Source organism: Somniosus microcephalus, chromosome 4 (assembly GCF_052327205.1).
Source record: "Somniosus microcephalus isolate GS21.2 chromosome 4, FLI_Smic_1.0, whole genome shotgun sequence".
In the NCBI taxonomy this organism is placed as follows: Eukaryota; Metazoa; Chordata; class Chondrichthyes; order Squaliformes; family Somniosidae; genus Somniosus; species Somniosus microcephalus.
In genome coordinates, this window is record NC_140990.1 from 60,123,013 (window position 1) to 60,148,298 (window position 25,286).

General features: G+C 47.1%; 1 pseudogene; it reads right to left on the reverse strand.

The window, feature by feature from the left end:
- Positions 1-25,286, reverse strand: part of LOC147119007 (uncharacterized) — a 75,184-nt pseudogene that overhangs the window by 9,856 nt on the left and 40,042 nt on the right.

Below are 25,286 nucleotides of genomic sequence, written 5' to 3' on the forward strand. Positions count from 1 at the left end.
GATGAGAATTTTAAGAATGAGACACTTTGGGAAAAGCAGGGAGTGGGGGAGGGTCAAGCCCTTATGGGACAGGGTCGCTAATTCTGTTCTGCAACAGTTACTGGGACAGACTGTATCTCCCCCTCTCCTCCACACAGGGATTTGTGGGGAGGCGGTGGCGTAGTGGTTATGTCACTAGACTAGTAAGCCAGAGGCTCAGTCAAATGCTCTGAGAATATGGGTTCAAATCCCACCACGGCAGCTGGTGGAATTTAAATTTAATTCTGGAATTAAATGTTAGTCTTAGTAATGGCGACCATAATACCATTGTCGATTGTTGCAAAAACCCATCTGGTTCACTAATGTCCTTACCTGGTCTGGCCTACATGTGACTCCAGACCCACAGCAATGTGGTTGACTCTTAGTGCCCTCTGAAATGGCCTAGCAAGCCACTCGGTTGTAAACAACCGCTACAAAAAACAATAAGAATAAAACCGGACGGACCACCTGGCGTCGAATTCGGCACCGGAAATGACAATGACAACGGCAAACCCAGCCCTGTCGACCCTGCAAAGTCCTCCTTGCCAACATCTGGGGGCTTGTGCCAAAATTGGGAGAGCTGTCCCACGGACTAGTCAAGCAACAGCCTGGCATAGTCATAATTACCGAATCATACCTTACAACCAATGTCCCAGACACCACCATCACCATCCCTGGGTATGTCCTGTCCCACCGACAGGACAGACCCACCAGAGGTGGTGGCACCGTGGTATACAGTCGGGAGGGAGTAGCCCTGGGAGTCCGCAACATTCAAGGAAACCTCCTGCTAATTACCACCTACCGCCCTCCCTCAGCTGATGAATCAGTACTCCTTCATGTTGAACACCAATTGGAAGAAGCACTGAGAGTAGCAAGGGCACAAAATGTCCTCTGGGTGGGGGACTTCAATGTTCATCACCAAGAGTGGCTCGGTAGCACCACAACTGACCGAGCTGGCCGAGTCCTAAAGGACATAGCTGCCAGACTGGGTCTGCGACAGGTGGTGAGGGAACCAACAAGAGGGAAAAACCTTCTTTATCTCGTCCTCACCAATCTACCTGTTACAGATGCATCTGTCCATGACAGCATTGGTGGAAGTGACCACCGCACAGTCCTTGTGGAGACGAAGTCCCGTCTTCATGTTGAGGATACCCTCCACCGTGTTGTGTGGCACTACCACCGTGCTAAATGGGACAGATTTCGAACAGATCTGGCAACTCAAAACTGGGCATCCATGAGGCGCTGTGGGGCAGCAGCAGAATTGTATTCAACCACAATCTGTAACCTCATGGCCCGGCATATCCCTCACTCTACCATTACCATCAAGCCGGGAGATCAACCCTGGTTTAACGAAGAATGCAGGAGAGCATGCCGGGAACAGCACCAGGCATACCAAAAAATGAGGTGTCAACCTGGTGAGGCTACAACACAGGACTACTTGCAAGCCAAACAACGGAAGCAACATGCGATAGACAGAGCTAAGCAATCTCACAACCATCGGATCAAATCAAAGCTCTGCAGTCCTGCCACATCCAGTCGTGAGTGGTGGTGGACAATTAAACAGTTAACAGGAGGAGGAGGCTCCAAAAATATCCCCATCCTCAATGATGGTGGAGCCCAGCACATGAGTGCAAAAGACAAGGCTGAAGCATTTGCAACCATCTTCAGCCAGAAGTGCCGAGTGGATGATTCATCTCGGCCTCCTCCTGAGGTCCCCAGCATCACAGATGCCAGTCTTCAGCCCATTCAATTCACTCCACGAGATGTCAAGAAATGGCTGAAAACACTGGATACTGCAAAGGCTATGGGCCCTGACAACATTCCGGCAATAGTACTGAAGACTTGTGCTCCAGAACTAGCTGCGCCCCTAGCCAAGCTGTTCCAGTACAGCTACAACACTGGCATCTACCCGGCAATGTGGAAAATTGCCCAAGTATGTCCTGTCTACAAAAAGCAGGACAAATCCGACCCGGCCAATTACCGTCCCATCAGTCTACTCTCAATCATCAGCAAAGTGATGGAAGGTGTCGTCGACAGTGCTATCAAGCGGCACTTACTCAGCAATAACCTGCTAACTGACGCCCAGTTTGGGTTCCGCCAGGGCCACTCAGCTCCTGACCTCATTACAGCCTTGGTCCAAACATGGACAAAAGAGCTGAACTCAAGAGGTGAGGTGAGAGTGACTGCCCTTGACATCAAGGCAGCATTGATGGAGTGTGGCATCAAGGAGCCCCAGCAAAACTGAAGTCAATGGGAATCAAGGGGAAAACTCTCCATTGGTTGGAATCATACCTAGCACAAAGGAAGTTGGCTGTGGTTGTTGGAGGTCATTCATCTCAATCACATGACATCACTGCAGGAGTTCCTCAGGGCAGTGTCCTAGGCCCAACCATCTTCAGCTGTTTCATCAATGACCTTCCCTCCATCATAAGGTCAGAAGTGGGGATGTTCGCTGATGATTGCACACTGTTCAGCACCATTCGAGACTCGTCAGATACTGACGCAGTCCGTGTCCATATGCAGCAAGACCTGGACAACATTCAGACTTGGGCTGACATGTGGCAAGTAACATTCGCACCACACAAGTGCCAGGCAATGACCATCTCCAACAAGCGAGACTCTAACCATCTCCCCTTGACATTCAATGGCATTACCATCGCTGAATCCCCCACTATCAACATCCTGGGGGTTACCATTGATCAGAAACTGAACTGGACCAGCCATATAAATACTGTGGCTACAAGAGCAGGCCAGAGGCTGGGAATTCTGCGGCGAGTGTCTCACCTCCAGACTCCCCAAAGCCTTTCCACCATCTACAAGGCACAAGTCAGGAGTGTGATGGAATACTCTCCACTTGCCTGGATGAGTGCAGCTCCAACAACACTCAAGAAGCTCGACACCATTCAGGATAAAGCAGCCCGCTTGATTGGCACTCCATCCATCCACCTTCAACATTCACTCCCTCCACCACCGGCGCACTGTGGCTGCAGTGTGCACCATCTACAAGATGCACTGCAGCAACTCGCCAAAGCTCCTTCCAAACCCGCGACCTCTACCACTTAGAAGGACAAGGGCAGCAGACGCATGGGAACATCACCATCGACAAGTTCCCCTCCAAGCCACACACCATCCTGACTTGGACCTGTATCGCCGTTCCTTCACTGTCGCTGGGCCAAAAACCTGGAACTCCCTTCCTAACAGCATTGTGGGTGTACCTACACCATATGGACTGCAGCGGTTCAAGAAGGTGGCTCACCACCATCTTCTCAAGGGCAATTAGGGATGGGCACTAAATGCAGGCCTAGCCAGCCAGCGACGCCCACATCCCATCAATGAATGAAAAAAAAAAGGGACAGCGTTTCTTCTTGTTCTGAGAGATTGTAATTAAAGGGTCACTACTCTGAGATGGCTACGAATCTTTAATGCCGCCAGCCTTTCTAAAACATCTTCCTTTCTTTGAAGATCTGTGTGAACTCGCTGGTGACTCAGCAGGTGGGATGAACTCTGAAACCTCTTTACACAGTCAGAACATTTAAAGGGTCTCTCATCGGTTCTGGGACAGGAGGGGTCTGGTTAACAGTGATCACAATATCATTAGGTTTAAAGTAGTTATAGAAAGGGACAAAGAAAAATCAACGGTGAAAATACCCAGCTGGAAGAGAGCCAATTTCAGTGATTTGCGAAGGGATCGAGCACAGGGGGACTGGAAACAAAGATTGTCCAGGAAAACAATGAATGACCAATGGCAGGCCTTCAAGGCTGAGATAGTTTGGGTTCAAACCAAATATATTCCCATAAGGAGGAAAGATGGGGCGTCCAAAGCTCGAGCTCCCGATGACAAAGGACATCGAGGTTAGAATAAAACAGAAAATGGAGGTTTACGACAAATGTCAGGTACAGAATAGTCAAAAACCAGGCAGAATACAGAGAGTGCGGGGGAAATTGAAACAGAATATAAGAAGGGCAAAGAGACAATATGAGAAAAGATTAGCAGGTAACATAAAAGAGAACCCAAAAATCTTCTATAAACATATGAAAAGTAAAAGGATAGTTAAAGGAATGGTGGGGCCGATTAGGGACCAAATAGGAGCTCATCATCGGAGGCAGAGGGCGTGGCTGAGGTACTGAATCAGTACTTAGCATCTGTCTTCACAAAAGAAGAGGATGAAGTTAATGTCACAGTAGAGGAGGGGGTGTAGAGAAATGGATAAAAATGGATAGAAAGGAGGTGCTAAATAGGTTGTCATCACTCAAAGTTAACAAGTCACCCGGTCCAGGTGCGATGCATCCTAGATTGCTGAGGGAAGCTAGGACGGAGATAGCAGAAGCTCCGACCACAATCTTTCAATCTCCCTCAGATATATGGGAGTGTTGCCAGAGGACTGGAGGATTGCAAATGTTACACCCTGTTTAAAAAAGGGGAGGGGGATAAACCTGGTAACTACAGGCCAATCAGTCTAATGTCAGTGGTGGGTGAACGACTAGAGACCATTGTCAAGGACAAAATTAATTCTCACTTGGAGAAGCATGGGTTAATAAGAGGCAGCCAGTATGGATTTGTTAAAGGTAAATCGTGTCTGACTAACCCGATTGAGTTCTTTGATGAAGTAACAGAGGGTTGATGAAGGTAGTGCAGCAGATGTTGTATACATGGCCTTTCTAAAGGCATTTGATAAAGTACCACATAAGAGACTTATTCGGAAAATAGAAGCACAGGGAATTAAAGGGCTGATGGTAATTTGGGTATATAATTGGCTAAGGGAGAGGAGGCAGTGAGCAGTGCTGAGGGATGTTTTTCTGACTGGAGGGAAGTATGCAGTGGGCTCCCCCAGGGGTCGGGATTAGGATCATTGCTTTTCTTGTTAAATATAACTGACCTGGACTTGGGTATAGGTGTACAATTTTGAAGTTTACGGATGATACAAAACTTGGCAACGTAGTAAATAGTGAGCATAGTAGTAGCAGACTTCAGAAGGACAGAGACAGACTGTGAAATGAGCAGACACAAGGCAGATGAAATTAAATGAGGATAAGTGTGAAGTGATGCAGTTTGGGAGAAACAACAGGGAGAGGCCGTATAATCTAAATGGGACTATTTTGAGGGGGTGCAAGAGCAGAGGGACCTGGGGGTCCATATTCACAAATCTTTGAAAGTGCCACGGCAAGTTGGTGAGGCAGTTCAGAAAGCGTATGGGATACTTGGCTTTGTAAACAGGGCCATTGAATACAAAAACAAAGAAGTTACACTAAACCTTTACAAATCACTAGTTACGAACATAGGACAGGAGGAGGCCATTCAGCCCCTCAAGCCTGTTCCGCCATTCAATGAGATCATGGCTGATCTGTGATCTAACTCCATACACCCGCCTTTGGCCCATATCCCTTAATACCTTTGGGTAACAAAAACCTATCAATCTCAGATTTAAAATTAACAATTGATCTCGCATCAATTGCCGTTTGCGGAAGAGAGTTCCAAACTTCTACCACCCTTTGTGTGTAGAAGTGTTTCCTAATTTCACTCCTGAAAGGTCTGGCTCTAATTTTTAGACTGTGCCCCCAGTCCTAGAATCCCCAACCAGCGGAAATAGTTTCTCTCTATCTACCCTATCTGTTCCCCTTAATATCCTGAAAACTTTGATCAGATCACCCCTTAACCTTCTAAATTCCAGGGAATACAACCCTAATTTGTGTAATCTCTCCCCGTAACTTAACCCTTGAAGTCCGGGTATCATTCTGGTAAACCTACGCTGCACTCCCTCCAAGGCCAATATATCCTTCCTAAGGTGTGGTGCCCAGAACTGCTCACAGTACTCCAGGTGTGGTCTAACCAGGGTTTTGTACAGCTGCAGGGTTTTGGCCTCAGCTGGAGTCTTGTGTACAGTTCTGGGCACCACACTTTAGGAAGGATGTCAAGGCCTTGGCGAGGGTACAGAGGAGGTTGACCAGGATGGTACCAGGGATGAGGGACTTCCGTTATGTGGAGAGATTGGAGAAGCTGGGATTGTTCCCCTTAGAGTAGAGAAGGTTAAGAGGAGACCTAATAGAGGTGCTCAAAATGAGGAGGGGTTTTGATCGAGCAAGTAGGGAGAAACTGTTCACTCTGGCAAGTGGGTCGGTAACCAAAGGTCACAGATTTAAAATAGTTGCTAAAAGAACTAGAGGGAAATGAGGAGAATTGTTTTCACACAGAGGGTTGTTAAGATCTGGAACGCACCATCTGAAAGGATGCTGGAATCAGGTTCCACAGGAACTTTCAAACGGTAATTGGACATGTACTTGAAGAGGACTAGTTTGCAGAGTTCTGGGGATAAAGCTGGGGTTTGGGACTAAATTGGACAGCTCTTTCAAAGAGCCGGCACAGACACGATGGGCCGAATCACCTCCTTCTGTGCTGTTAGATTCTATGATCAGTGTGAACACGCTGGTGTCCCTTAAGGCTCTTAGAGCTTTTAAATCTCTTCCCACAGTCAAAACATTTAAACGGGTTCTCGTCAGTGTGAACAAGCTGGTGTTTCTGCAGATTGGATGACTGAGTGAATCCCTTCCCACATTCAGAGCAGGTGAACGGCCTCTCCCCAGTGTGAACTCGCTGGTGTTGCTTGAGCTCCCAGGGGATTTTAAAACTCTTCCCACACTCAGAACATTTAAAGGGTCTCTCGTTTGTGTGAACTCGCAGGTGCCCCTTCAGATCGGCAGGGCTTTTAAAGCTCTTCCCACACTCAGAACATGTAAACGGCCTCTCGTCAGTGTGAACAAGCTGGTGTCCCTTCAGTTCCCCGGGGCTTTTAAAGCTCTTCCCACAGTCAGGACACTGAAATGGTCTCTCGTCAGTGTGAACTCGCTGGTGTTTGCAGGTGGGATGAACAAACAAATCCCTTTCCACACACGCAGCAGGTGAACAGACTGTCCCTGGTCCACTCCAGGGACTTGAGCACAAAAATCTAGGCTGACACTCCAGTGCAGTGCTGAGGGAGTGCGGCACTGTCGGAGGTGCCGATTTTTGGAGCAGACGTTAAACCGAGGCCCCGTCTGCTCTCTCAGGTGGATGTCAAAGATCCTGTGGCACTATTTCGAAGAAGAAAAGCAAAGAGAGGGCATGAAAAAATATTGGCAAAGAAAGCCTATCAGGGACTATAAAGGTAACCTGTGTGTGGAAGCGGAAGACATGAATATGGTTCTTAATGAATACTTTGCGCCTGTTTTCACAAAAGAGAGGGACGATGTAGACATTGCAATCAGGGAGGAGGAGTGTTGCAGTGGAGAAAGAGTTAAACTGACATCGCTGGCAGTTTCACTGAATGGTGTAATAAAGACCATACTTTGCAGTAATAAGCTTTTTCGAAGTTGCTGAATTGGCAGTGGAGATAACATAGCCAGACATGGCACCATAAGAGGCCTAAGAGGATGTAAGTTCTGTTCTGGCAGGAAAGTAAAACAATGAGTTGGAAGTAAAAGAGGCCTAGAGGCAGGAAAGGAGGACAACGAGTCAGAAGTACAATGTTGATGAGACCCATCTGGCATAAACAGAGGTCATAGATGCAACAACAACTTGTGGGATAACGGACATATACTTTTCCGATAATAAAGGCGGTACTTTAATGTAACGCGGCATAAGCAACCAATCAGTGAAGATGCATGCGGGCCAAGGTCCAATCGGGTGGCAGGAATGAATTTTGACATGTGTATTGTAATGTATAAAAATGCAGTGTTTGCTGTACCAATTTGGAAAGGTCTGGCTAAGACAGAGCAGACTGTTTCCCCACCGGTGTAATAAAGACAACTTGACTATCGATCTAAAACCTTGTGTCAAGTGTTGGTTTAAAATATTCCACAACAGTGTAGTCACGGACAAATTATTCTAAAGAGCTTTTGAAAGCTACAAGATACGGGACTGAAGACGTTCCTCAAACGGAGGGGGGACAAATCCCAGGGACATGATGGTTTCCATCCGAGAATTCTGAGGGAAGCCAAGGGAAGGAATAACGGAGGGTCCCCGAGTATAAATTGGCTGGTGCCTTTCCCTACATTACAACAGTGACAGCAATTCAAAATCAATGAATTGGCCGTGAAGCGCTTTGGGCATCCTGGGGTCGTGAAGGGCGGTGAATAAATGCACCCTCGCCTCTGAGTCAGAGGTTGTGGGTTCTAGTCCCACTCCAGAGACTTGAGAGCAAAAATCCAGGCTGACACTCCAGTGCAGTGCTGAGGGAGTGCTGCACTGTCAGAGGTGCCGTCTTTCAGATGAGACGTTAAACCGACGCCTCGTCTGCTCTCTCGGGTGGACGTAAATGATCCCAGGGCACTATTTCGAAGATGATTAGGGGAATTATCCCCAGTGTCCTGGCCAATATCTATCCCTCAATCAACATCACTAAAAAAAAGATTATCTGGTCATCATCACATTGCATAGAAACATAGAAAACAGAAAAATAGGAGGAGGAGTTGGCCATTTGGCCATTCGAGCCTGCTCCGCCATTCAATATGATCATGGCTGATCCTCTATCTCAATACCATATTCCCGCTCTCTCCCCATACCCCTTGATGCCTTTTGTGTCTAGAAATCTATCGATCTCCTTCTGTGGTAGAGAATTCCACAGGTTCACCACCCTCTGAGTGAAGAAATTTCTTCTCATCTCAATCCTAAATGTCCTAAATATCCTGGGACTGTGACCCCTCGATCTAGACCCCCAGCCAGGGGAAACATCCTCCAGTCTGTCTGCCCTGTCAGAATTTTATACGTTTCAATGAGATCCCCTCTCATTCTTCTAAACTCTAGTGAATACAGGCCTATTCGACCCAATCTCTCCTCATACGACAGTCCTGCCATCCCAGGACTCAGTCTGGTGAACCTTCACTGCACTCCCTCTATGGCAAGTACATCCTTTCTTAGGTAAGGAGAGCAAAACTGCACACACTACTCCAGGTGTGGCCTCACCAAGGCCCTGTATAACTGCAGTAAGACATCCTTGCTCCTGTACTCAAATGCTCTTGCAATGAAGGCCAACATACCATTTGCCTTCCTAACTGCTTGCTGCACCTGCATGTTTGCTTTCAGTGACTGGTGTACAAGGACACCCAGGTCCCTTTGTACATCAACATTTCCCAATCTATCACCATTTAAATAATACTCTGCCTTTCTGTTTTTTCTACCGAAGTGGATAACTTCACATTTATCCACGTTATACTGCATCTGCCATGTATTTGACAACTCACTCAACTTGTCTAAATTGCCTTGAAGCCTCTTTGCATCCTCCTCACAACTCCACCTAGTTCCGTGTCATCAGCAAACGTGGAAATATTACATTTGGTTCCCTCATCCAAATCATTGATCTATATTGTGAATAGCTGGGGCCCAAGCACTGATCCCTGCGGTATCCCACTAGTCACCGCCTGCCACCCCGAAAAAGAACCATTTATTCTTACTCTGTTTCCTGTCTGTTAACCAATTTTTAATCCATGCCAGTATATTACCCCCAATCCCATGAGCTTTAATTTTGCACACTAACCTCTTATGTGGTACTTTAATCAAAGGCCTTCTGAAAATCCAAATACACCACATCCTATAGATACATAGAAGATAGGAGGAGTAGGCCATTCGGCCCTTCGAGCCTGCTCCGCCATTCAATGAGATCATGGCTGATCATCCAAATTCAGTACCCGGTCCCTGCCTTCTCCCCATATCCCTTGATCCCTTTAGCCTTAAGAAATATATCCAACTCTTTCTTGAATATACTTAATGAACTGGCCTCCACCGCCCTCTGTGGCAGAGAATTCCACAGGTTCACCACTCTCTGGGTGAAGAAATTCCTCCTCATTTCAGTCCTAAATGGCTTACCCCTTATCCTTAGACTGTGACCCCTGGTTCTGGACTCCCCGGCCATCAGAAACATCCTTCCTGCATCTAGTCTGTCCAGGCCTGACAGAATTTTATAAGTTTCGATGAGATCCCCTCTCAATCTTCTAAACTCCAGTGAGTATAAGCCCAATCGACCCAATCTCTCCTCATACGTCATTCCTGCTGTTAGATTAAAATTTTGCTGGACAAGATTGCTGGACAAGATTTTGCTGGAAAAGACACAAACAACAAATTCGCTGACTGGGACTAATTGAATCACTGCACAGTGAGACATGCCACACTTACGCATGGCTGGAACAAAGTTCGTCTCGTGTCCTGACTGGGACTAATTGGATCACTGAGGACTAACAAGGTTCACTGGTATCCTATCATCGAACTAATCACTTGTATCCTATTATCGAACTAATCACATTCCGCCGGGGAACAAGACGGAACGAAGACCTGAAGAGGCAGAATTGGCAACACAAGTGTGTAAACTCCTGACTGGAGGAAAATAACGATATGCGCTAATAAACGAATTGATTGGATGAATGTAAATGATCTAAAACCAACTTCTTGGAATTGTATATAAGCTCGGCACGTACTACAATCGGGGAGAAGGTGCTCTCGCAGACCGCGTGGTTGCAGACTCTTCTCCCAGAGCTCTGTCATTTAATAAAGTTGTCTCTCTTACTCAAAGTCTAGTTTCCGAGGAATCATTTTTCCTACAACACTGCCATCCCAGGTATCAGCCTGGTGAATCTTCGCTGCACTCCTTCCATGGCAAGAACGTCCTTCCTCAGGTAAGGCGACCAAAACTGCACACAATACTCAAGGTGCGGTCTCACCAAGGCCCTGTACAACTGCAGCAAGACATCCTTGTTCTTGTACTCGAAGCCTCTTGCTACGAAGGCCAACATACCATTTGCCTTCTTAACCGCCTGCTGCACCTGCATGCTTACCTTCAGCGACTGGTGTACAAGAACACCCAGGTCTCTTTGCACTTCCCCTTCTCCCAAACTATTACCATTCAAATAATAATCTGCCTTCCTGTTTTTGCCACCAAAGTGGATAACCTCACATTTATCCACATTATAGTGCATTTGCCATGTTTCTGCCCAATCACCCAACCTGTCCAAATCGTGCTGGAGTTTCACGACATCCTCCTCACAGCATACCCTCCCCCCCAGCTTTGTGTCGTCTGCAAATTTGGAGATATTACATCCAATTCCCTCATCCAGATCATTAATATATATTGTGAACAGCTGGGGTCCTAGGACCGATCCTTGCAGTACCCCACTAGTCACTGCCTGCCACTCGGAAAACGACCCGTTTATTCCAACTCTTTGCTTTCTGTCCGCCAACCAGTTCTCTATCCAAGTCAATACCTTGCCCCCAATCCCATGTGCCTTAATTTTGCACGCTAATCTCTTATGCGGGACCTTATCGAAAGCCTTCTGAAAGTCCAAATACACCACATCCACTGGTTCTCCCTTATCTATTTTACCAGTTACATCCTCAAAAAATGCCAGTAGATTAGTCAAGCATGATTTACCTTTTGTAAATCCATGCTGACTTTGTCCGATCCAATCACTGCTTTCCAAGTGCTCTGCTATTACATCTTTTATAATGGACTCTAGCATTTTCCCCACTACCGATGTCAGGCTTACCGGTCTATAATTCCCCGCCTTTTCTCTACCACCTTTTTTGAATAGTGGGGTAACATTAGCTACTCGCCAATCCATGGGTACCGTTCCAGAGTCTATTGAGTTCTGGAAGATTACCAGCAATGCATCTACTATTTCTAGGGCCACTTCCTTAAGTACCCTGGGATGTAGATTATCAGGCCCTGGGGATTTATCGGCCTTCAGTCCCATCAATTTTCCTAACACCATTTCCCTACAAATACTGATTTCTTTCAGTTCCACACTTTCATCAGACCCTATGTTCCCCGGCATCTCTGGGAGGTTATTTGTGTCCTCCTTTATGAAGACACTGGTTCTCCCTTATCTATTCTGCCAGTTACATCCTCAAAAACTCCAGTAGGTTTGTCAAACACGATTTCCCTTTCATAAATCCATGTTGACTTTGTCTAATCCCGTTGATATTTTCTAAGTGTCCTGTTATCACATCCTTTATAATCGAGTCTAGCATTTTCCCTACTACTGATGTTAGGCTAATAGTGGGGTTACATTTGCCACCCTCCAATCTGCAGGAACTGTTCCATAATCTATAGAATTTTGGAATTGCTGTTTGTGGGAGCTTGCTGAGCGCAAATTGGCTGCCGCTTTTCCTACATTACAACAGCGACTCCACTTCATTGGCTGTAAAGCGCTTTGGGACGTCCGATGGTCGTGAAAGGCGCTATATAAATGCAAGTCTTTCTTTTCTTTCTTTAAGTTCTTTGTTTCTCTTTTTCACTCCATTTTGACCCAGACTGTCTAGTAATGGAGGGGTTATCATAGAATCACAGAAATTTAGGGCACAGAAGGAGGCCATTCGGCCCATCGTGCCTGAGCCGGCCGAAAAACAGCTTTCCAGCCTAATCTCACTTTCCAGCTCTTGGTCCGTAGCCCTGCAGGTTACAGCACTTCATGTGCATATCCAAGTACTTTTTAACTGAGGTGAGGGTTTCTGCCTCCACCACCCTTTCAGGCAGAAAGTTCCAGACTCCGACCACCCTCTGAGTGAAAAAAGTTCTCCTCAACTCCCCTGTAATCCTTCCACCAATTACTTTAAATCTATGGCCCCTGGTTATTGACCTCGCTGCTAAGGAAAATAGGTTCTTCCTAACCACTCTATCCAGGCCCCTCATAATTTTATACACCTCAATCAAGTCTCCCTCAGTCTCCTCTGTTCCAAAGAGCAGTTAGTAACAGAGATTGGAGAAGTTGGATTTACAAAGGGTTTACAGAGATTGGATTTACAAAAGGTAAATCATGCTTGACTAATCTACTGGAATTTTTTAAGGATGTAACTGGTAAAATAGATAAGGGAGAACCAGTGGATGTGGTGTATTTGGACTTTCAGAAGGCTTTCGCTAAGGTCCCGCATAAGAGATTAGCATGTAAAGTTAAGGCACATGGGATTGGGGGCAAGGTACTGACTTGGATAGAGAACTGGTTGGCAGACAGGAAGCAAAGAGTTGGAATAAGCGGGTCATTTTCCGAGTGGCAGGCAGTGACTAGTGGGGTACAGCAGGGATCGGTCCTAGGACCCCAGCTATTCACAATATATATTAATGATCTGGACAAGGGAACTAGATGTAATATCTCCAAAGTTGCAGACGACACAAAGCTGGGTGGGCGTGTGTGCTGTGAGGAGGATGCCGAGAAACTCCAGGATGATTTGGACAGGTTGGGTGATTGGGCAGAAGCATGGCAGATGCAATATAACGTGGATAAATGTGAGGTTATCCACTTTGGTGGCAAAAACAGGAAGGCAGATTATTATCTGAATGGCAATAGATTGGGAGAAGGGGAAGTGCAACGAGACCTGGGTGTCCTTGTGCACCACTCGCTGAAGTAAGCATGCAGGTGCAGCAGGCGGTTAAGAAGGCAAATGGTATGTTGGACTTCGTAGCGCGAGGGTTTGAGTACAGGAACAAGGATGTCTTGCTGCAGTTGTACAGGGCCTTGGTGAGACCACATCTTGAGTATTGTGTGCAGTTTTGGCCACCTTATCTGAGGAAGGATGTTCTTGCCATGGAAGGAGTTCAGCGAAGATTCACCAGGCTGATACCTGGGATGGCAGGAATGACGTATGAGGAGAGATTACATAAACATAATATAAGAACATAAGAAGTAGGAGCAGGAGTAGGCCATACGGCCCCTCGGGCCTGCTCCGCCATTCAGTAGGATCATGGCTGATCCAAGTCTAGACTCACGTCCACTTCCCTGCCCTCTCCCCGTAACCCCTAATTCCCTTATCTGCTAGGAAACTGTCTATCTCCGTTTTAAATTTATTTAATGTTGCAGCTTCCACAGCTCTCTGGGGTAGCAAATTCCATAGATTTACTACCCTCTGAGTGAAGAAGTTTCTCCTCATCTCAGTTTTGAAAGGGCAGCCCCTTATTCTAAGATTATGCCCCGTAGTTCTAGTCTCACCCATCAGTGGAAACATCCTCACCGCATCCACCCGCTCAAGACCCCTCACAATCTTATATGTTTCGATAAGATCGCCTCTCATTCTTTTGAATTCCAATGAGTAGAGGCCCAACCTACTCAACCTTTCCTCATACGTCAACCCCCTCATCTCCGGAATCAACCGAGTGAACCTTCTCTGAACCGCCTCGAGAGCAAGTATATCTTTTCTTAAATATGGAAACCAAAACTGCACGCAGTATTCCAGGTGTGGCCTCACCAATACCCTGTATAACTGCAGCAAGACCTCCCTGTTTTTATACTCCATCCCCCTTGCAATAAAAGCCAAGATTCCATTGGCCTTCCTGATCACCTGCTGCACCTGCATACTAACTTTTTGTGTTTCATGCACCAAGACCCCCAGATCCCTTTGTACTGTAGCACTTTGCAGTTTCTCTCCATTTAGATAATAACTTGCTCTTTGATTTTTTTCTGCCAAATTGCATAACCTCACACTTTCCAACATTATATTCCATCTGCCAAATCTCTGCCCACTCACTTAGCCTGTCTATGTCCTTTTGCAGGTTTTTTATGTCCTCCTCACTCACTGCTTTCTCTCCCATCTTTGTATCGTCGGCAAACTTGGATATGTTGCACTCGGTCCCTTCCTCCAAATCGTTAATATAGATTGTAAACATAGAAACATAGAAGATAGGAGCAGAAGTAGGCCATTCGGCCCTTCGAGCCTGCTCCGCCATTCAATGAGATCATGGCTGATCATCCAAATTCAGTACCCTGTCCCTGCCTTCTCCCCATATCCCTTGATCCCTTTGGCCTTAAGAAATATATCCAACTCTTTCTTGAATATATTTAATGAACTGGCCTCCACCGTCCTCTGTGGCAGAGAATTCCACAGGTTCACCACTCTCTGGGTGAAGAAGTTCCTCCTCATTTCAGTCCTAAATGGCTTACCCCTTATCCTTAGACTGTGGCCCCTGGTTCTGGACTCCCTGGCCATCCGAAACATCCTTCCTACATCTAGTCTGTCCAGACCTGACAGAATTTTATAGGTTTCGATGAGATCCCCTCTCAATCTTCTAAACTCCAATGAATATAAGCCCAATCGACACAATCTCTCCTTATACGTCATTCCTGCCATCCCAGGTATCAGCCTGGTGAATCTTCGCTGCACTCCCTCCATGGCAAGAACGTCCTTCCTCGGGTAAGGTGACCAAAACTGCACACAATACTCAAGGTGCGGTCTCACCAAGGCCCTGTACAACTGTAGCAAGACATCCTTGTTCCTGTACTCGAACCCTCTTGCTACGAAGGCCAACATACCATTTGCCTTCTTAACCGCCTGCTGCACCTGCATGCTTACCTTCAGCGACTGGTGCACAATAACACCCAGGTCTCTTTGCACTTCCCCTTCTCCCAATCTATTGCCATTCAAATAATAGTCTGCCCTCCTGTTTTTGCCACCAAAGTGGATAACCTCACATTTATCCACATTATAGTGCATTTGCCATGTTTCTGCCCAATCACCCAACCTGTCCAAATCGTACTGGAGTTTCACGACATCCTCCTCACAGCATATCCTCCCACCCAGCTTTGTGTCGTCTGCAAATTTGGAGATATTACATCCAATTCCCTCGTCCAGATCATTAATATATATTGTGAACAGCTGGGGTCCTAGGACCGATCCTTGCGGTACCCCACTAGTCACTGCCTGCCACTCGGAAAACGACCCGTTTATTCCAACTCTTTGCTTTCTGTCCGCTGTGGAAACGTGAATAAAATGGACAATGAATTGGCTTACAAAAAGGGTTTGGATGTGGAAATAGGAATAAAATGGGCAATGAATTGGCTCACAAAATGGCTTCACACAAGAAAAGTCTAGATTAGATTAAAAAGCAGCCCCAGCTTTGCAGAGTGCAAAAGCTAGCAGAACAGAGAAATACCTGCCCCAGCCTGAGGCCAAGTATTAACGAAGTGCTAACGACCAGATCAGGGTCACTGAAAGGGCCTAACTGCTGACTAGAGAATGATTGACTAGCCATTGTTCGGTGCCCACAACAGTGAGACAAGTCAGGACCTGCTTGCCAGACTGAAGAACAGAGCATGGTCAAACTGAAAGGGCTTTAGTGATTCCCATTGGAGAACGCTTGTTGCCAGGGAAGTGATGTAACAAAACACTTGTTGCCAGGAAAGTGATATAGTGACCCTTGTCCCAAGGTATAATAGGGGCTTCCCCACAGGTATTCTCTCTCTTAGCCAGAAGGCGTGTGGAACATCAAGAGGGTCAGACATCTCCCGGGGACGTAAATGCTGGCACCACATGTCTAACCCGGTGTGACCCTCGGGACACGAATGTACTGTTGATATGCTGTATGACCACTCCGAACAGTAATGAATAAAATGATGTTGTTTTAACTCTCCGAACCCTCGAGCCTGGAATTCTTCGTACTACGGAACTCAAGAAGAGGACCAGAAAAACCCGGTTCTTACACCGCCAACCAGTTCTCTATCCAAGTCAATACCTTGCCCCCCAATCCCATGTGCCTTAACTTTACACGCTTATCTCTTATGTGGGTCCTTATCGAAAGCCTTCTGAAAGTCCAAATACACCACATCCACTGGTTCTCCCTTATCTATTTTACCAGTTACATCCTCAAAAAATTCCAGTAGATTAGTCAAGCATGATTTACCTTTTGTAAATCCATGTTGACTTTGTCCGATCCTGTCACTGCTTTCCAAGTGCTCTGCTATTACATCTTTTATAATAGACTCCAGCATTTTCCCCACTACCGATGTCAGGCTTACCGGTCTGTAATTCCCCGCTTTTTCTCTCCCACCTTTTTTGAATAGTGGGGTAACATTAGCTACCCTCCAATCCATGGGTACCGTTCCAGAGTCTATCGAGTTCTGGAAGATGGCCAGCAATGCATCTACTATCTCTAGGGCCACTTCCTTAAGTACCCTGGGATGTAGACCATCAGGCCCTGGGGATTTATCGGCCTTCAGTCCCATCAATTTTCCTAACATCATTTCCCTACAAATACTGATTTCTTTCAGTTCCTCCCTTTCATCAGACCCTATGTTCCACGACATCTCTGGGAGGTTATTTGTGTCCTCCTTTGTGAAGACAGAACCAAAGTATGTATTTAGTTGGCCTGCCATTTCCTTGTTTCCCATTATAAATTCCCCTGATTCTGACTGTAAGGGACCTACGCTTGACTTCACCAATCTTTTTCTCTTCACATATCTATAAAAGCTTTTACAGTCAGTTTTTATGTTCCCTGATAGCTTACTCTCATATTCTATTTTCCCTTTCTTAATTAATCCCTTTGTCCTCCTTTGTTGGGGTCCCAGCACTGACCCCTGCGGAACACCACTAGTTACTGATTGCCATACTGAGAATGAACCATTTATCCCAACCTGCTAGATAGCCAATCTTCCACCCATGCCAGTATATTACCCCCAATCCCGTGATTTTTTTTATCTTGATCAGTAATCTTTTGTGTGGAACCTTGTCAAATGCCTTTTGGAAGTCCAAATGCACCACATCCACTGGGTCCCCTTTATCCACCCTGTATGTTACGTCCTCAAAGAATTCGAGCAAATTTGTCAAACATGACTTCCCCTTCATAAAACCATACTGACTCTGTCCTATTAAATTATGTTTATCCACATGCTCTGTTACTGTTTCCTTAATAATGGACTCCAACATTTTGCCAACCACAGATGTTAGGCTAACTGGTCTATAGTTTCCAGCTTTTTGTCTACTTCCCTTCTTAAATAAGGGTGTTACATTAGCAGTTTTTCAATCTGCCGGGACCTTTCCTGAGTCCAGGGAGTTTTGGAAAATAATCACCAATGCATCCACAATCCCTACCGCCACTTCTCTCAAGACCCTAGGATGTAGGCCATCAGGTCCGGGGGATTTATCCGCCTAGAGTCCCATGATTTTACCGAGTACCATCTCCTTAGTGATTTTAATCGTGTTTAGCTCCTCCCCCCAATTGCCCCCTGTTTGTCCAGTGTTGGGATATTTTTAGTGTCCTCTACTGTAAAGACTGATACAAAATATTTGGTCAGTGTCTTGGCCATCTCCATGTTCCCCACCACTAGTTTCCCGGTCTCATCCTCTAAGGGACCAACGTTCACTTTAGCCACCCTTTTTCTTTTTATATAGTTGCAGAAACTCTTGCTATCTGTTTTTATATTTTTTGCTAGTTTACTTTCATAATCTATCTTTGGGTCGATTGGGCTTATACTCGCTGGAGTTTAGAAGAATGAGAGGGGATGTCATTGAAACTTATAAAATTCTGACAGGACTGGACAGACTAGATGCAGGAAGGATGTTCCCGATGGTCAGGGAGTCCAGAACCAGGGGTCACAGTCTAAGGATAAGGGGTAGGCCATTTAGGACAGAAATGAGGAGGAATTTCTTCACCCAGAGAGTGGTGAACCTGTGGAATTCTCTACCACAGAAGGCAGTAGAGGCCAATTCATTAAATATATTCAAGAAGGAGTTGGATATATTTCTCAAGGCTAAAGGGGTCAAGGGGTATGGGGAGAAAGCAGGGACCGGGTACTGAATTTGGATGATCAGCCATGATCGCATTGAATGGCGGAGCAGGCTCGAGGGGCCGAATGGCCTGCTCCTGCTCCTATCTTCTATGTTTCTAAGTTTGGGGCTTTTTTTGCACTGAAGCAGCGAAGGATGAGGGCCAGCCTGATGGAGGTCCTCAAGGCCATGAGGGTTATTGATCAAAGGCAAATGACAGATTCCTCTCCAGGCACCTCAAAGTCCACATGCGCCACTCTTGTTGGGGTTTAGAACGCGCATGCTCAGGGGTAGCAGAGACCCAGGACCAGCTGCTAGTGGGCATGCTCGGGGGGGGCAGCAGAGTCCCAGAACCAGCTGCTTGTGGGCATGCTCGGGGGCAGAGTCCCAGGACCAGCTGCTAGTGGGCATGCTCAGGGGCAGAGTCCCAGGACTGTTCCTGGCTGGGGTGGAGATCACCTTTTACAGAAGGCAAGTACTGTAGAAAATATAGGGACAGAGTGATCTCCTGGACGAGTTTCAATCGCCTAGATGGGTCGGAGAGGAATTTCCCAGATTTTTTCTCCCAAATTGGCCATTGGTTTTTTTAAATCTGGTTTTTCGCCTCTCCCAGGCGATCACATGGGTTTGGGTGGGATGTAGAGTGATAGTAGATTTGAGGTTAGGATCAGGTCAGCCATGATCTTATTGAATGGTGGAGTAGGCTCGAGGGGCCGATTGGCCTACTCCTGCTCCTATTTCTTATGTTCTTATGTCCCAGGACCAGCTGCTAGTGGGCATGCTCAGGGGCAGCAGAGTCCTAGGACCAGCTGCCAGTGGGCATGCTCAGAGGCAGAGTCCCAGGATTAGCTGCTGGTGTGCATGCTCAGGGGAGAGTCCCAGGACCAGCTGCTAGTGCGCATGCTCAGGGGCAGAGTCCCAGGACCAGCTGCTAGTGCGCATGCTCAGGGGCAGAGTCCCAGGACCAGCTGCTAGTGGGCATGCTCAGGGGCAGAGTCCCAGGACCAGCTGCTAGTGCGCATGCTCAGGGGCAGAGTCCCAGGGCCAGCTGCTAGTGCGCATGCTCGGGGGCAGCAGAGTACCAGGACCAGCTGCTAGTGCGCATGCTCGGGGGCGACACACTGGGTAACGGTCGTAAACGGTTGAAGAATCGGAATTACTGGCGGAAAGCGAGTTTTCTCAGGTAGACGGACGAGCGGAGACGGGGAAATAAATGACGGTAAACACAAACCTGGGAGTCCGAGGGTCCCGGGAAGCGAACGGGTCAGGCTTCCTCAGCGACACGTGACGGGGGACCGCGGCCTCAGTGACGTCATCGCATCGGGGACATGTGATCCGGGCCCACGGTCTGATTGACGGGAGCTTCCGACCAATAGGGAGCGAGCGGGGCGGTGCTGGAGGAGCGAGCCAGCGGCGGGTCCTCCAACCAATCGGGGAGCCCGAGGGGCGGGACTAGCGCCGGCTGATTGTCTGATCTGCAGGGCAACGAGTTTCTCCAGTCCCTTGTTCAGGGCCCGGGGCCAGGGGAGGCTGCGGGCCTCACTGGTGCTTGTGGGATCTCTCTGAATCTAGTCTGTCAAAGCATTTCATAATTTTAAAGACCTTTATTAGGTCACCCCTCAGCCTTCTCTTCCCGAGAAGAGACCCAGCCTGTTCATCCTTTCCTGATCTGTATACCCTCGCATTTCTGGTATCATCCTTGTAAATCTTCTCTGCACCCTCTCCAGTGCCTCTATATCTTTTTTATAATATGGCGACCAGAACTGTATGCAGTACTCTTAAGTGTGGTCTGATGAAGGTTTGGTACAAGTTTAGCATAACTTCTCTACTTTTCAATTCTATCCCTGTAGAAATAAACCCTACTTTTAGTGATTTGTGTAGTTGTACCCAGAGATCCTCCCTGGATCGCCACCTTGTCGTGGTGGAGAGGCTTGCGTGAACCTATGAACCCGAGAGCGATGCCGTCGGGAGCACAGCTCTTGGCAGGGTCACCCAAGGCGGCAAGGTCAAGGGGGAGGTTCCAGACGAAGTGCGATCCATACCAAGTCCTCAACGGTGGAACAGGCGGATGACGGTGGTAACTCTGAGCCACTTTGATTCAGGGGCTGCGAGAATGCACCACAATGGCTGTGAAGGCGGAAGAATGTAAGAAGTCACACAACACCAGGTTATAGTCCAACAGTTTTATTTGAAATCACAAGCTTTCGGAGCTTGGTGTTGTGTGACTTCTTACATTTGTCCACCCCAGTCCAACTCCGGCTTCTCCACACCAAGGCGGAAGAAGGCTGCATCAGAGAGGGGTCCTGTTGTAGGAAAAATGATTCCTCGGAAACTAGACTTTGAGTAAGAGAGACAATTTTATTAAATGACAGAGCTCTGGGAGAAGCGTTTGCAACCACGCGGTCTGCGAGAGCACCTTCTCTTCGATTGTAGTACGTGCCGAGCTTACATACAATTCCAACAAGTTGGTTTTAGATCATTTACATTCATCCAATCAATTCGTTTATTAGCGCATATCGTTATTTTCCTCCAGTCAGGAGTTTACACACTCGTGTTGCCAATTCTGCCTCTTCAGTGATTGCGAAAGGTCTTCGTTTCGTCTTGTTTCGTCTGCGTCACCGGCGGGATGTGATTAGTTCGATAATGGGATACCAGTGAACCTTGTTAGTTCTCAGTGATTGTGAAAGGTCTTCGTTTCGTCTTGTTTCGTCCCTTGTCACCGGCGGAATGTGATTAGTTCGATAATAGGATACCAGTGAACCTTGTTAGTTCTTGGGACTGTGGTAACAGGACACGAGATGAACTTTGTTCCAGCCATGCGTTGGAGTGGCATGTCTCATTGTGCAGTGATTCAATTAGTCCCAGTCAGCAAATTTGTTGTTTGTGTCTTTTCCAGCAAAATTTTATTCTAACAGTCCCTCCTCTTGGTCCTGGAGCACGGTTCATTTGCTCCCAGATGACCATCCTCGGTCCCCCTCTCGTCAGTGCTTACAGCCACTGGCTTATGTCCGGGGGTTCGGTTGCTCCTTCGACAGTGTCGTATTGGTGTTCTTCGTCCCTTGGTAGCAGGTTGGTGTGTTCCTCCTCGATAGAGGCGATCGGTATCACGGTTTTCATAGCAGTTTGACAACACAACTTTATAAGGCTCAGCGCACAACACATCAACATACAAATTACAACTATTATTATTATCCCTTGCATCATCCAAGCTCCCCACCCGGTTTTCCCTAGCAACCAATCAAGCCACCCTGTGCTTGTGGGTTGATGGAGCTTCTTTATTTCTTCTTGGATATGATTTGCTAGGCTCGTGATATTCTCGGAGCTATCTGGGACATATGTACAGCAGTCTGTCCCGATCAGGGCACAGGTGCCTCCTTGCGCCGCCAACAGATAATCTAGGGCCATCCTATTCTGTAAGGCGGTGGTCCGGATTGCCACCATTTCGGCACTCATTTCTCTCAGGGACTCAGCCGTATCGTTGGTTATTTGTTCGAGCACTGCTGCCATGTTTATAGATTCCCTTGCTATTTTTCCTGTTCCGTACCAGGGGAATGCTATAGCCCAGAATCTTTCGGTAATAGCTCTCTTAACACGCTTGGCTGGTTGCCATAATGACTGGTACCCGTAGTGGTGGGTTAGGGAGGATAAATGATGGATGTATGGTACTACGTATCCTATATAGCATGACCCAGTCCAGGTTCGTGGAAGCCATGGATACGCCTTATATCCGCAAATGAAATAGGTATTATTATAGGCCTCAAATTTGTTCCAAAGTTGGTACATGATCCCAGGTATTCCCCTCCAGGGTAGATTGCTAGTCCGGTTTAGCACTTCGGATAAATTAAACGTTCCCACGTGGGGCCATTCTAGGGCACCTGGTGGTTTAGTACTGGTTTTGGTTAAAGTGTAATTATACTTGCACTTACTCCATCCAACCACTAACCCTGTCTCGTCATAGTTTACCAAGCAGACTTCCCCCTCTGCATTGTTTAGTTTTCCCCCTGTGCTGACTAATAGCTCTTCTGGATACCTTCGATTATCGTACTGGGGATGAAACCATCCTTTAAAGTTCGTGGGGTTATACCCTGCCTGTTTCCACTCATCTTCCAGCTGATCTGGATTCAAGCTATTTTGGGTTTGTATGGTATCCTCCTTATTCCAGGTGGTATTAGAGTATAATAACCACCCTACCATCTCCTCTACCTTAAAGGGGATAGGCCTTAATGGGATTCCTTCCCCCGTATGGGTGGGCACATGGGCGCACACCCAGCAGGAGCTTTGGCCCATTTTTTTCACATAGACATATGACATATACAGAAAGGTATTTACATGCAATCCTCTCTCTTTACGTAAATGGGGTACCGCGCTTCCCGTGACAATATAAAATAACGCCATTACCCATAATACTCTAAACATGATTAATATATCACTACAGTCCAGTCTTTACAGGAATTTTATGACAAAGGGTATGCAGATCACCTGTAAAACAGATTCAGAAAGTAGCCAGTCAGTTGTCTTTATATACTTTCAATTGTGTCCAATGCTTCCATACTCCTTTACCCCTTATGTCTAGACAGGCACAGGTATCCCCACTGATTATGATTTCATATGGCCCACTCCATTTTGGGGCGAACCCTGGTTTGCTGGGCAGAGTTTTCACCATGACTTTACTACCCGCTGAGGGAACATAAGCCATCATTGTGAGCTCTTGTGCCCGATCCTTGTCCTCCTGATTATCACGGACATTCTTTCGCATCTCCTTTAATTGAGTGCTAAGTTCCAGAACGTATCGTTTTAGTCTATCTTTTAAAGGGCCTACATCGGCCCCACCTGTTATGATGCCTTCTGGCAATTGCATCGCCCTTCCTGTCATCAATTCATAAGGGGTCAAGCCTGTCGTTCGGTTTTCAGTGGCTCGCAGCTTCATTAGGATAATGGGCAATACTTCAGTCCAGGTTTTCCCCGACGTCTGCATTGCCTTTGCCAATGCATTTTTAAGGGTTCAGTTCATTCGTTCCACCATGCCCGAACTTTGAGGGTGGTATGGGATGTGGAATTTTTGTTTAATTCCCATTAATTGGCATACCGTTTTTATGACACTCCTGGTAAAGTGGGTACCTTGATCAGAGTCCATTTGAATTGGTATTCCCCACCTGGGGATTACTTCTTCAGCTAAGACTCTGGCAACCGTCAAAGCGGTGCAATTTCGCGTGGGGAAAGCCTCTACCCAGCGGGTGAATTGGTCTATGACCACGAGGCAGTATGTTTTGCCGTGTGACGGTGGAAGGGGACCTGTGAAGTCTATTTGTATATGCTCCCAGGGCCCTCGTGGCCTTGGTTGATGTCCCATTTTGACCTTTATGGGTCGCCCGGGGTTATACTGCGCACAGGTGATACATCGATGGCAGTATCTCGCGATATCTCTTCCCATCCCCTTCCACCACCATTCTTTGCTGAGGCTTCCCATCATCGCTTCTCTCCCTGAGTGTACAAGCCCATGGTGGAGTTCTAATAGCGTATTTTGAATGCACTTGGGGGCCATTACCCTGTTATCCTTTCGCCAGACATTATCGCTTCCCCGCTTTGCGCCTTGTTCTTCCCACGTACCTTTTTTGACGTCGGGGGTGTCCTCATGGAGTTCGTCAATATTTATCTCGTCCTCGGAGCTGCTCACAGCGGCTATTGGTACTTCTTCGATCCTTTCTTGCTCTAGCGCCCTTTGTGCTGCTTGGTCCGCAGCCTGGTTCCCCTGGTGATTTAACCAGTCCGGGCTAGTCCGGTCCGGTTCCCTCTGATGTGCCTTAATCTTAATTACTGCTACCTGTTGGGGTTTGTCGCTAGCTTCTAGGAGGGCTTCTATCCTCAGCTGGTGTTTTATGGGATTGCCTCCCGTAGTAATGAATCCCCTCCTACCCCATGCAGTCATATAATCGTGGACCACCCCAAAGGCATACCTACTATCTGTGTAAATGTTCACGATTTTATTCTCTGACAACTCTAGTGCCCTGGTGAGAGCCACTAGCTCTGCCACTTGGGCTGATAGGCCTCCATCAATCCGTCCTGACTCTACGGTTTTTAATTCGCCATTAACCACCGCCCACCCCGTTCGGGGCAGCCCATCTATATACTTGCGTGAACCATCTACGTACAACGTCTCTTCCGCTGTCGCTAAAGGGGTGTCTTTTATCCTATCTTCTTCCAGGTTCATATCTACGTCCCCACAGTTGTGGGGCTCCCCAGTTCCCAGTATTCCTTCTGCCGGGTTCTCCCGTGTCTCTAACAATGGTTACTGCTTTACTCGGAGGGAGGAGGACGGCCTCCCACTTGGCACGTCTCATGTTCGAGACGGATCTTAATTTCCCGGTATTCAGCATCTCTACCAGAGTGTGTTTAGTGTGCAATATAATGGTTCCTGTCATTACTATCGGCTCACTAACCTTTACTGCCCAAGCCGCACAATCCAGTGCAGCTATGCACCGGGAGAGCCCTGTGACTACCGGTCCCTCCGCTGTGGAATAGTAGGTGACGGGCCTTCTTTTATCCCCATGATCCTGTGTAACTACTGCTGTGTAAAACTCTTCTTCATTGTTGCAATGTATGTGGAAGTCCTTACTCATATCTGGCAGTCCTAGCCCTGGGGCTGATACTAGCTCAGACTTTAGTTGAGTATAAGCTTCCTCTTGTTCCGGTCCCCAATCTATCGGTTCCAACGCGGGTTTACTCCCTTTCAATCATCTTTGTATAGGTTCTGCTAATTTAGCGAACCCCGGGATAAAATTTC